Below are 9,913 nucleotides of genomic sequence, written 5' to 3'. Positions count from 1 at the left end.
ACACAATATGAGAGTACTTGGCGACCGTGGAACTGCGTCGAGCCGGAATATCCGTAAATGTAGCACAGAGGGGCAGGGTAGAGCATTGGATGTGCCGGGAGGGCCTACGAGCCAGGCAGGTGTCGCTTTAATGCTTAACCGGTACATAAATCTCTTCTCACAGGCTGCTGCAGGGGAGTGTGCAGATATCAAAGGTGTACTTCCTCTTGTTACATCCTGTGTTTGTAGCCTAGCCTGATGGACGAGATGGTTACTTCATCGATAAATACTGAATAATGTAAAAATAAAACATGTAGTATCACGCTGGACATTTGTTGTTAACTGATATCATGAGAGCTTAATAAGCCTGGATTCTTCTACCTTTCACCCTGCATGTGCTGCATGGTGTAAGTACTGTACGTACGATCCCACAGAAGCAGTTGTTTACGTGTGGTCGACGGGTCTGCTCAGTCAGACCGAGAACGTTAAGCAACAACAGCAGCTACCAATAAGACATCTGTAGTTTAAGTGGGCACATTCAAGAATGAGATTTTCCTTACTGACTGAAATTGTTTTTGAAGACAAGGATTTTACGAAGCGATTTTCTCTTCATTTTCATTGAGAGGAAAGTTTTGATCATGACCGTGACCTACGTTTTAATCCGCTTAAAAAAGAAAAAATAATGCTTGATTATTTTGATGCAACTGTAAACTTTACAAAATATGTTATTTTCTGAAAAAAAAAAACGTTTGATATTTTATAGGAATTTATAAGAATATAGTGGCGGACCCAAAGGGATATACTACAGGTTGTTCAAGAAGGGTACACGTTATAACGATACCTTTGATGTCATTTTCTTTCCAGTTCATGGCTACTACAGACTGGCTTTTAGATATAAAGTTATAAGCACAGTCGCAGATGGAGAGAATTAATTCGTTTGTAGATTTCTTCGGTTGAAATACGCTTTCACTCTTGGAAATTAATATTCATGGTAGTAGCAGCAGTAGTTGCTTCCCCTGACTCGTCTGAATGTGAGTCCAGTGGACTGCAGGCTGAAGTTACTTCTCTCGTGAAGACCACTAACTTGCTTCTGGGGGCTACGGAGGGAGCTGAGGGACTTTTATATAACCAGGCAGTGGAGGCACCCGCTCATATCAGTGGCATCACGTGACTGCATCTCTCTCCATCTCCATAGTCTTTATAATTCAGCTGATTATCACTCCTCCGTCCAGCTGTGTTGCCTTGAGCTGTGCATGATCGGCGTTGTGTCTGTACGCAATGCTCCGGGCGAAGGTGACTTGTACCGCCCCCTCCTGATGCACCTGTCCCAGCTGATACCTTCCCTTCGTAGCATAGTTCTGCCGTTCATCCAACCCCGGGCACTGTCACCTACTCTGTCACACTTCAGGCACTCCAGCATCGAGATGAATAATAACTGCTTTGTTGATAACATCTTTTCTGTTTGGGTAGACGAGCGAGCCCTCCCTTACGATAACGGGTATTTAGACGTAGAGTAATGGTGGCAGGGTGAGAGTTTGTGGGGAAGGAAAGAGAAGTGATGGGGTTAGAGAGGTGATGGGTTAGGTCGTTGGCACAGGGTGAGGGAGGAGCGATAAAGAAAGGTGCAGGTGAGAGAGGATGAGGGAGAGGTGGTAAGGTAGTAAAGGTTGGGTGGTAAGGCAGAAGGATGACAGAACATAGAAGTGAGGGAAGGAATAGGGGGATGAATAAGAGGTGGTGAGGAAGTAAAGGAGATGATTAGGAAGAGATGGTGGAAGAAATATGAGTTGAGAGTAGATGAGGAAACGTATAGGATGGGGGAAGGTGGCAAGAGAGGGGTGGGGTGAGGATGGATAGTGAGGGAGGGAAGGTGAAGGAAAATAATGAGTAAAGGAAGGTGTGAAGGAAGGTATGACGTGATGGAGGACGAGAGAGAGAGATGGGGAGGGGGAGGTAGAGATGGTAAGAGAGAGAGAGAGAGAGAGCGAGAGCGGGAAGGTAGAGATAGTGCGGAAAATAAGACAGAGATGGATGATATGCAGAGATTGTGGGAGAGGATGACAGGGAATATAAGATGGAGCAGGGAGAGATGATGAGGGACAGAGGGATAGTGAGGGAGGAAACGAAAAGATGACAGAAAGAAAGGAGACAGGAAAGATGAAGACTTATGAAGGATATTGGATGATGGAAGATAAGCGGGACTGACGGAGGGAAAGATATTGAGGGGAAGAGCTGGGAGGGAAGAAAAGATAGTAAGGACGGGGAAACTGAGGGAAAACAGTGGATGATAAGGAGGGATGGTGAGTGAGGGAGGATGGGAAACAGGAACAATGATAAGGAAGAGGGGGGATGAGGTTGATATAAGGGTGGGGAAAGGAAGGAATAGATGACAAGAAAATTCAACGTAATGGAAATACTGACAGGATAGTAAATTTCCCCACACCTGTTTTATCTCAGTGAATTTATTTTGATATTCATTTTATAGCTTCAGGCCATTCATTGCTTGTTGTATAATTTTAGTGCATAATTATTTTAATGACTCAAAACCCGTTCAAGGTTGTTTTATTATATTTTAGTATTCTATTTTGCTGCATGTTATGTTTAAGTGTTGGTCTACCGTGAAATGTTCATAAAATGTAGTTCAGTGTAGCCTTTTGTATTTTACCGGCTGTGTCATAACGTTCGTTTGATTTGCATGTTTAGTTCATGGTAGGAAAAATGATATACAATACTGAGAACATTTTTAAAGCTTATACAGTATTACTCGCAATATACGTGTGTTGTTTTCAATTATACTTTCATTTTCCCATGTATGGATCCTGCCCACCCCATCTGTTATCCGAAAATAAAGAGGATGATGAGGATGAGGATGCGGATTCATGACTTCTGGGGAGATTAGTGAATGAAGATGATGATGGTGGATGATGAATAATTATGATGGTGATGATTTGTAATGATTCTGGCGATTATTTACGATGATGAAGTAGGCCTATATAACGTATCATAAACTGGACTTGAAGAATAATTAAAGGCCAGATTTGGTACAAAATGGAATACACCGCTGTAAGACAAAACTATCTTCCCAAAGTTTGCCGAATATATAGCGGAAAATCGAATCATCTGAAACACAGTCTAGTAAAGATAGGGTTTTCATTATTTCGCCATGTGTAAATTTTCTTTAGACGGACCTGCGAAGATAGTTGTCTTTGTACAATAGCGTTTATGATGATGCCTGGACGGACGGCACACAAAGGAGAAGAAAGTCGAAATGAAGAAACTCAGCTTCTTAAACCAACGTTTCGTTAGTTCTTCAATTTTTTTCTCCATAAGTTGACGCATTTTTTTTTCTTGTCCTTTTGTAGCTTGGTTCACTTACGTCAGTGGTAGAACAAGACACTGCTACGGCTTTACATCCTTTCCATAACACTTCTGAATAGCATAAAATTCTAATGGTACTCAGTTGAGACAAGTCAGGATTCAAGATGGAGAGATGGTGGTTTTAGGCCAAGTATGAGTAAAAAGAGTATAATTATCCCACACGATAATGTAGCCATAGATCAAAGTTGGCTAATCCTTTGACTACCGGGACTTTTCTTGATTGATCAAAACAGTCTGATTACCAAATAAAACTCTTGGGTGTACATATAGTGAGAAAAATATCCCACAGGAGTCTGATGTTTGTAATTCTCCAAGTAACCCTCACCACAGTCAAAAGCCAGTACACAATCTTCGTTCTTGTGTCATATTACATCGCACGTAAGGTCGTATTCTGTTACACTTGAGATTTAGAAACACCCATTCCTCAGCGATTTAATCTGTACGTCGACGTTATGAAAGCCTTACAAGCAGCATGCGAGATAAAAATGTGTAATATGCCAAGTATCAGCTAGGATAGAGGTGTTACAAAGCCTTATGCAACCCGAAACTCTTGCCAATAACAGCGCAGTGCTTGATTACAGTGTGAACCAATACCAGAGATGCTGGAAGGAACGCCTTCACATGGTGGCAGTGATATAACCCACATGCCCCGCTGGCCGATTATATAAAGGTTCCTCAACTCCCTGTCTCCCGGAAGTAGGATGGTGCACTGCAAGAAGAGGGCAACTTCAGCCTGCAGGCCACTGGATTCACGTTTCAAATGAACCTATCGCTACTATTGCTACTACTAATAATAACAGAGAAATGACTACTCGGGACTGCTCTTATGCCTCTGAGTCTTAAGATTTCTCTCAGTAGAAAAAAATAGTCTGGTGTTAGCCTAAGGAAAATGAAGTGTACCAACCGCCCCGTAAGACAACCTTGTCATGACCGGGAAAACTCTAGAAATTTATTCAAGTTACTGCTGTGATTTTTTTTCAGCTGAGAGTTTAGAGTCCATATTCTCGTTGATTGAGGAGGCTTCCTAACACTTTTTACTAAGAGATTTATTTACTTTCCCTTTACTGTCCTCTTCGGTGTTACAGAAACCATTCCAATATCGCCATACCTTGAAAAAATACTGTAAAAGTGAACATTAACCTTTCAATTATAAATCGCTAAGTTAGAGGTGTCAGAAAGCTTCCATTATCGACGAGAATACGAACCTAGGAGCTTGAGTGTTGATGCTGCCACCATTAACCCTCTGAAGGTCGGAACAGGTGATGTCAGACGATTTTATTCAACTGAGAGTGAAGCATAGAAACCTGAGAGTGTTCCTGTGGCAAACTGTACTATGTGATAAACTTTGGTGATCCTGATGCTGGTTATTTTCCCTCTGGCTGCGAAATAGGAACTTCAGCAGTCTCTTCTATTTGACGTCGACGATTTTCTTCAGTCAGGCGAAACCCACAGCAAAGGAGAAAAAGATTAACCTCGATTGCTCTCATTCCGCTAAACCACCAGGCGTCTGAGAGCAAGAGGATGTGGGGGAATTAGACCCGAGGCTTAGTTTTAAGACCATAGATAAACAATGTGGTTATTTTATGCAGAGGGATCGTTGGAACTTAATGCAGAGAGAGAGAGAGAGAGAGAGAGAGAGAGAAAGAGGCTGGTGGAATAGATGGTTGACTATTACAGTAATTATATGGAGAGAGAGAGAGAGAGAGAGAGATTTAATATATTCATGCTTGGGAGGACAGACTAGGTTCGTTCAGTAAAATGAAGCAGACATGAAATAAAACCACACTGCACAAAAGGGCGATTAAGTCCACAAGAAAAAAAAAAAAGAGAAAAAAAAAGGTAGGAATGATCATTAGAGTACGCGAAAGAGGCAGGAAGGATGCCATAAGAGGAAGACTAAGAGGAAATAAGAGGAAGACTAAAGAGGAGGAGCACAGAGGCAGAGGAGCGGGGACAGACAAAAGAAGATGATAATTATGAGTATTTAGCTGACGGGACGAGCAAGGTGGAAAGGAGGGGACGCTTTAGAGGAAGTAAAATGGAGATTACGAGAAAGGAGAAGAAGGAAGAAAATAGTGAACGCTGTATAAGGGAAGAGAGTAAAGCAGAAAATATATAGAGAACACAAGAAACGAGAAAGGAGAGTTGAAAAATAAATGGAGGACGAGGGGAAATGGAATAGGGTGGCCGAAAAATGTCAGTAGAAGAGAGGAATATGTTAAACGTTCAGAAAGGGAAAAGAATAAAGCGGAAGTAATAGAGCGCTAGAAAAGGGAAGAGAGAGTTGAAGACGAAATAGGGCGTAATGGAAAGTGGAAAAGGATGGAAGAAAGAGATAAGAGAATGGAAGAAAGGAAGGGAGATGGGGAACGCTGAACAAGGCCAGAGAACCGAGTGTAGATGAAAAGAATACGGAAAACGCAACAATGTGGAAGAATTTTGTTTAGTTTAGGGAAAAAAAATAATAACGAGAGGGGACGCGTTGGAGTAAAGAAAATGGAGAAATGCACGAAAAAGGAAATGAGGTAGTTTTGTAACTTAGAAAGAGAGAGAGAGAGAGAGACAGACAGACAGACAGACAGACAGAGAGAATTTACTTTACTCATAATCACCACAATCCTGTTTCCCACTGGACGCGTGCTTACAAATGGGGCTGTGGGTTGGAGACAAAGAAGGGAGAGAAAAACATGAGGAAAACATAGTGCAAAGTCAGTATGCAGAGCAGGACAAAGTTGATGAAGTTTAGGCAAATGTGATGAGGGGGATATTGTTTAATTATGGTGCAAGAGAATCCAAGTTTTGCGCTAAACATAACGTGTGGGGAACAGAGGGACAGACAGAGGGGTGTATTTATGACTGGATCTAACTAAATTTTACGATAAACAGGTTTCCACATTTAATTGTTTATAAGGGATGTGTGTGTGTGTGTGTGTGTGTGTGTGTGTGTGTGTGTGTGTGTGTGTGTGTGTGTGTGTGTGTGTGTGTGTGTGTGTGTGTGTGTGTGTGTGTGTGTGTGTGTGTGTGTGTGTGTGTGTGTGTGTGTGTGTGTGTGTGTGTGTGTGTGTGTGTGTGTGTGTGTGTGTGTGTGTGTGTGTGTGTGTGTGTGTGTGTGTGTGTGTGTGTGTGTGTGTGTGTGTGTGTGTGTGTGTGTGTGTGTGTGTGTGTGTGTGTGTGTGTGTGTGTGTGTGTGTGTGTGTGTGTGTGTGTGTGTGTGTGTGTGTGTGTGTGTGTGTGTGTGTGTGTGTGTGTGTGTGTGTGTGTGTGTGTGTGTGTGTGTGTGTGTGTGTGTGTGTGTGTGTGTGTGTGTGTGTGTGTGTGTGTGTGTGTGTGTGTGTGTGTGTGTGTGTGTGTGTGTGTGTGTGTGTGTGTGTGTGTGTGTGTGTGTGTGTGTGTGTGTGTGTGTGTGTGTGTGTGTGTGTGTGTGTGTGTGTGTGTGTGTGTGTGTGTGTGTGTGTGTGTGTGTGTGTGTGTGTGTGTGTGTGTGTGTGTGTGTGTGTGTGTGTGTGTGTGTGTGTGTGTGTGTGTGTGTGTGTGTGTGTGTGTGTGTGTGTGTGTGTGTGTGTGTGTGTGTGTGTGTGTGTGTGTGTGTGTGTGTGTGTGTGTGTGTGTGTGTGTGTGTGTGTGTGTGTGTGTGTGTGTGTGTGTGTGTGTGTGTGTGTGTGTGTGTGTGTGTGTGTGTGTGTGTGTGTGTGTGTGTGTGTGTGTGTGTGTGTGTGTGTGTGTGTGTGTGTGTGTGTGTGTGTGTGTGTGTGTGTGTGTGTGTGTGTGTGTGTGTGTGTGTGTGTGTGTGTGTGTGTGTGTGTGTGTGTGTGTGTGTGTGTGTGTGTGTGTGTGTGTGTGTGTGTGTGTGTGTGTGTGTGTGTGTGTGTGTGTGTGTGTGTGTGTGTGTGTGTGTGTGTGTGTGTGTGTGTGTGTGTGTGTGTGTGTGTGTGTGTGTGTGTGTGTGTGTGTGTGTGTGTGTGTGTGTGTGTGTGTGTGTGTGTGTGTGTGTGTGTGTGTGTGTGTGTGTGTGTGTTTTTATCATGTTGTTTTTCACCCTGATTTGACTGTGAAGGTTTAATAGTTGTAAGTGTAAAACTAAAAATATAGACAGTCTTATCCACAACTCAAGCCAAAGAGAATTTTGTGAATACGAGGCGGCGTGCGTATTTACAGCAGCGACATAATGAGATGCTGGTGGGTATTAGGATGGCACAGAATGAGTATGTAAATCAGTGTATCCCGCCAGACGGACCGACAGTTTCAGCTACTCATCCCGCTGTAAAAGGAAAAGTACATTAATGCATTAAAAGCTTTGACAGCGTATCAGCATAATGTTCTACACAAAGAGACACGTGCAATTTTAGACATTTTTCCTCTCCGTTCTTTACCAAACAATTTCACTCATTAGTATATATATATATATATATATATATATATATATATATATATATATATATATATATATATATATATATATATATATATATATATATATTCTCGGTCTGCAGGGCCTACATTTCCTTATACAATATTCTTGATTATCTCATCCGTTTGTACTCTGTAGATATTTGGTTCCTGTAGTATATCTTCGTATGCCTTCAAGAAAATATCTTGCCTGGCTACACCAACATATATACAGTATATACTATAGATAGATAGATACATAGATATAGATAAATAGATAGATGTTGATATACAGTATTAAAGAGAGAGAGAGAGAGAGAGAGAGACAGCATATATATATATAGATAGATACACACACACACACACACACACACACACACACACACACACACGGGGGGGGCGAAGGATCAATACATTCCATAATGCTTCGGACAATACCCACCGGAAACCATGGTCAACATGCATTCTTCGTCTGTGATGTCATAATGTTTCGACAAAATCCGCGTGATACTTTTCTCATCGTGTGTTGAATGGTAGACGAACAGAATCCACGGCTGAAACCAATCGAGAGGAGTTAACTGATGAGTGTACAGAACATGAAGTACCTGAAGGGATTGATGGAGAAGTGGAAGACGACACAGATAGAGTGGAATGGAAATGGACGCTGTTGGAGTTAAGAATAATGAATTGAAGTGACTATGGGCCTTTTTTTAAGTGACTGGAAATTCGTGGCGTGTCGTCCTTGGCGATTTGTTCTGCACATGACATCTCGATGTCCTCTTCTGTGCTATAGATGCAATGAATTTCGATATTGCTAATGGCATGCAAGTGAATGTGCACTCCTTAAATGCTGCACTAAAGAAGGGGTGATATGAAACCTCCCATGCCACTTAGAACACGGCCGTTAGACACAGTGTACGCTTTAAAACTGAAGATCTTTGACTACTGTGTCTGGCAGCTAAATTACGAGAGACTGATTAGGAAAGACCAAAAACAGAAAGATAAAATAGACGAGCTTGGCATGTCTAGAGAAAGTGGACTCAGATGATGACACATGGGCTTAGACTTTCTTCACGAGGATATCATACATAGATATAATGTAACATATATTTATTTGAAATGTCTGCTCCCTTTTTTAAACATATTTGTACATTTAGTTGGTCCATATCGATATATAGTCCACTCCAGAACCGTACCTATTCTATACTGAGTGAAACTGATAGCCAGCATTAACTTATCAATGCCAGACAATTGCTAAATCGGGAAAGGGCTCCCTATGTGGAGAGCAGAGTATGTCAAAGTGGAAATTTTGTATTGCCTGTGTTTGTGTGTGTTTGATTCTCTGAGTCATAAGTATAAACCGATAGGGGACTAACATATGCTAACAAATGAAAAGATAACATACAGTACTACTCCAGACTTTTAATGTTCACCATGGATAGGTTCATACACAAGTTCAGAGTATCGCAGAATGGCATATGAACATATTACCACTGAGTCATCATGGATCCGCCTAGCCAAATAATTTCCGAGAATAGACAGGATTAAATCGTGAAGCCGATATTTGATATACATATTGGATGCCGATACTCTCGCTCACCTCGCTGCTCTCACCTCCACGGCCAACCTTTCACCTCCCCAGCTTTCATCCTCACCTAATTCTCAACCTTTCTACCTCACACAGCACTCATCTCTCTCACCTCCACCACACTCACCTCTATCACCTCCACCATAGTACATCCCTCACTCTCACCACATCTCCCTCACCCAACCACATCGCCCTCGACACCATCATACATTACCCCCGCCACACCTTCCTCACTCCCACCACACCTCACCCACATCATACATCCACACCACATCTGCATCACCTCCCTTAAGCTATGACACCTCCCTCATTACCCCCACTGCCCGACTACACCTTCCTAACCCCCACCACACCTCTCACCTGCACCACACGTTCCTCACCCCCACTACATTTTTATCATCCACACCACCCCTCTCTAACCCCCACCACACAAACCTCTCTCACCCTAACACACCCCTTTCATTCTCATAACACCTCTCTTACCCAGCCACACCTCCCTTACCCCTACCACACCTTCTCCACTCATACCCTACTTTCGACACCCCACCACACTTGCCTCACCCCGACCACCGTCACCTCTTT

This window comes from Coenobita brevimanus, chromosome 63 (genome assembly GCF_032717465.1).
Source record: "Coenobita brevimanus isolate Jiangsu-jjx chromosome 63, ASM3271746v2, whole genome shotgun sequence".
NCBI classification, from domain to species: domain Eukaryota; kingdom Metazoa; phylum Arthropoda; class Malacostraca; order Decapoda; family Coenobitidae; genus Coenobita; species Coenobita brevimanus.
Note: the sequence above shows the minus strand (reverse complement) of the source record.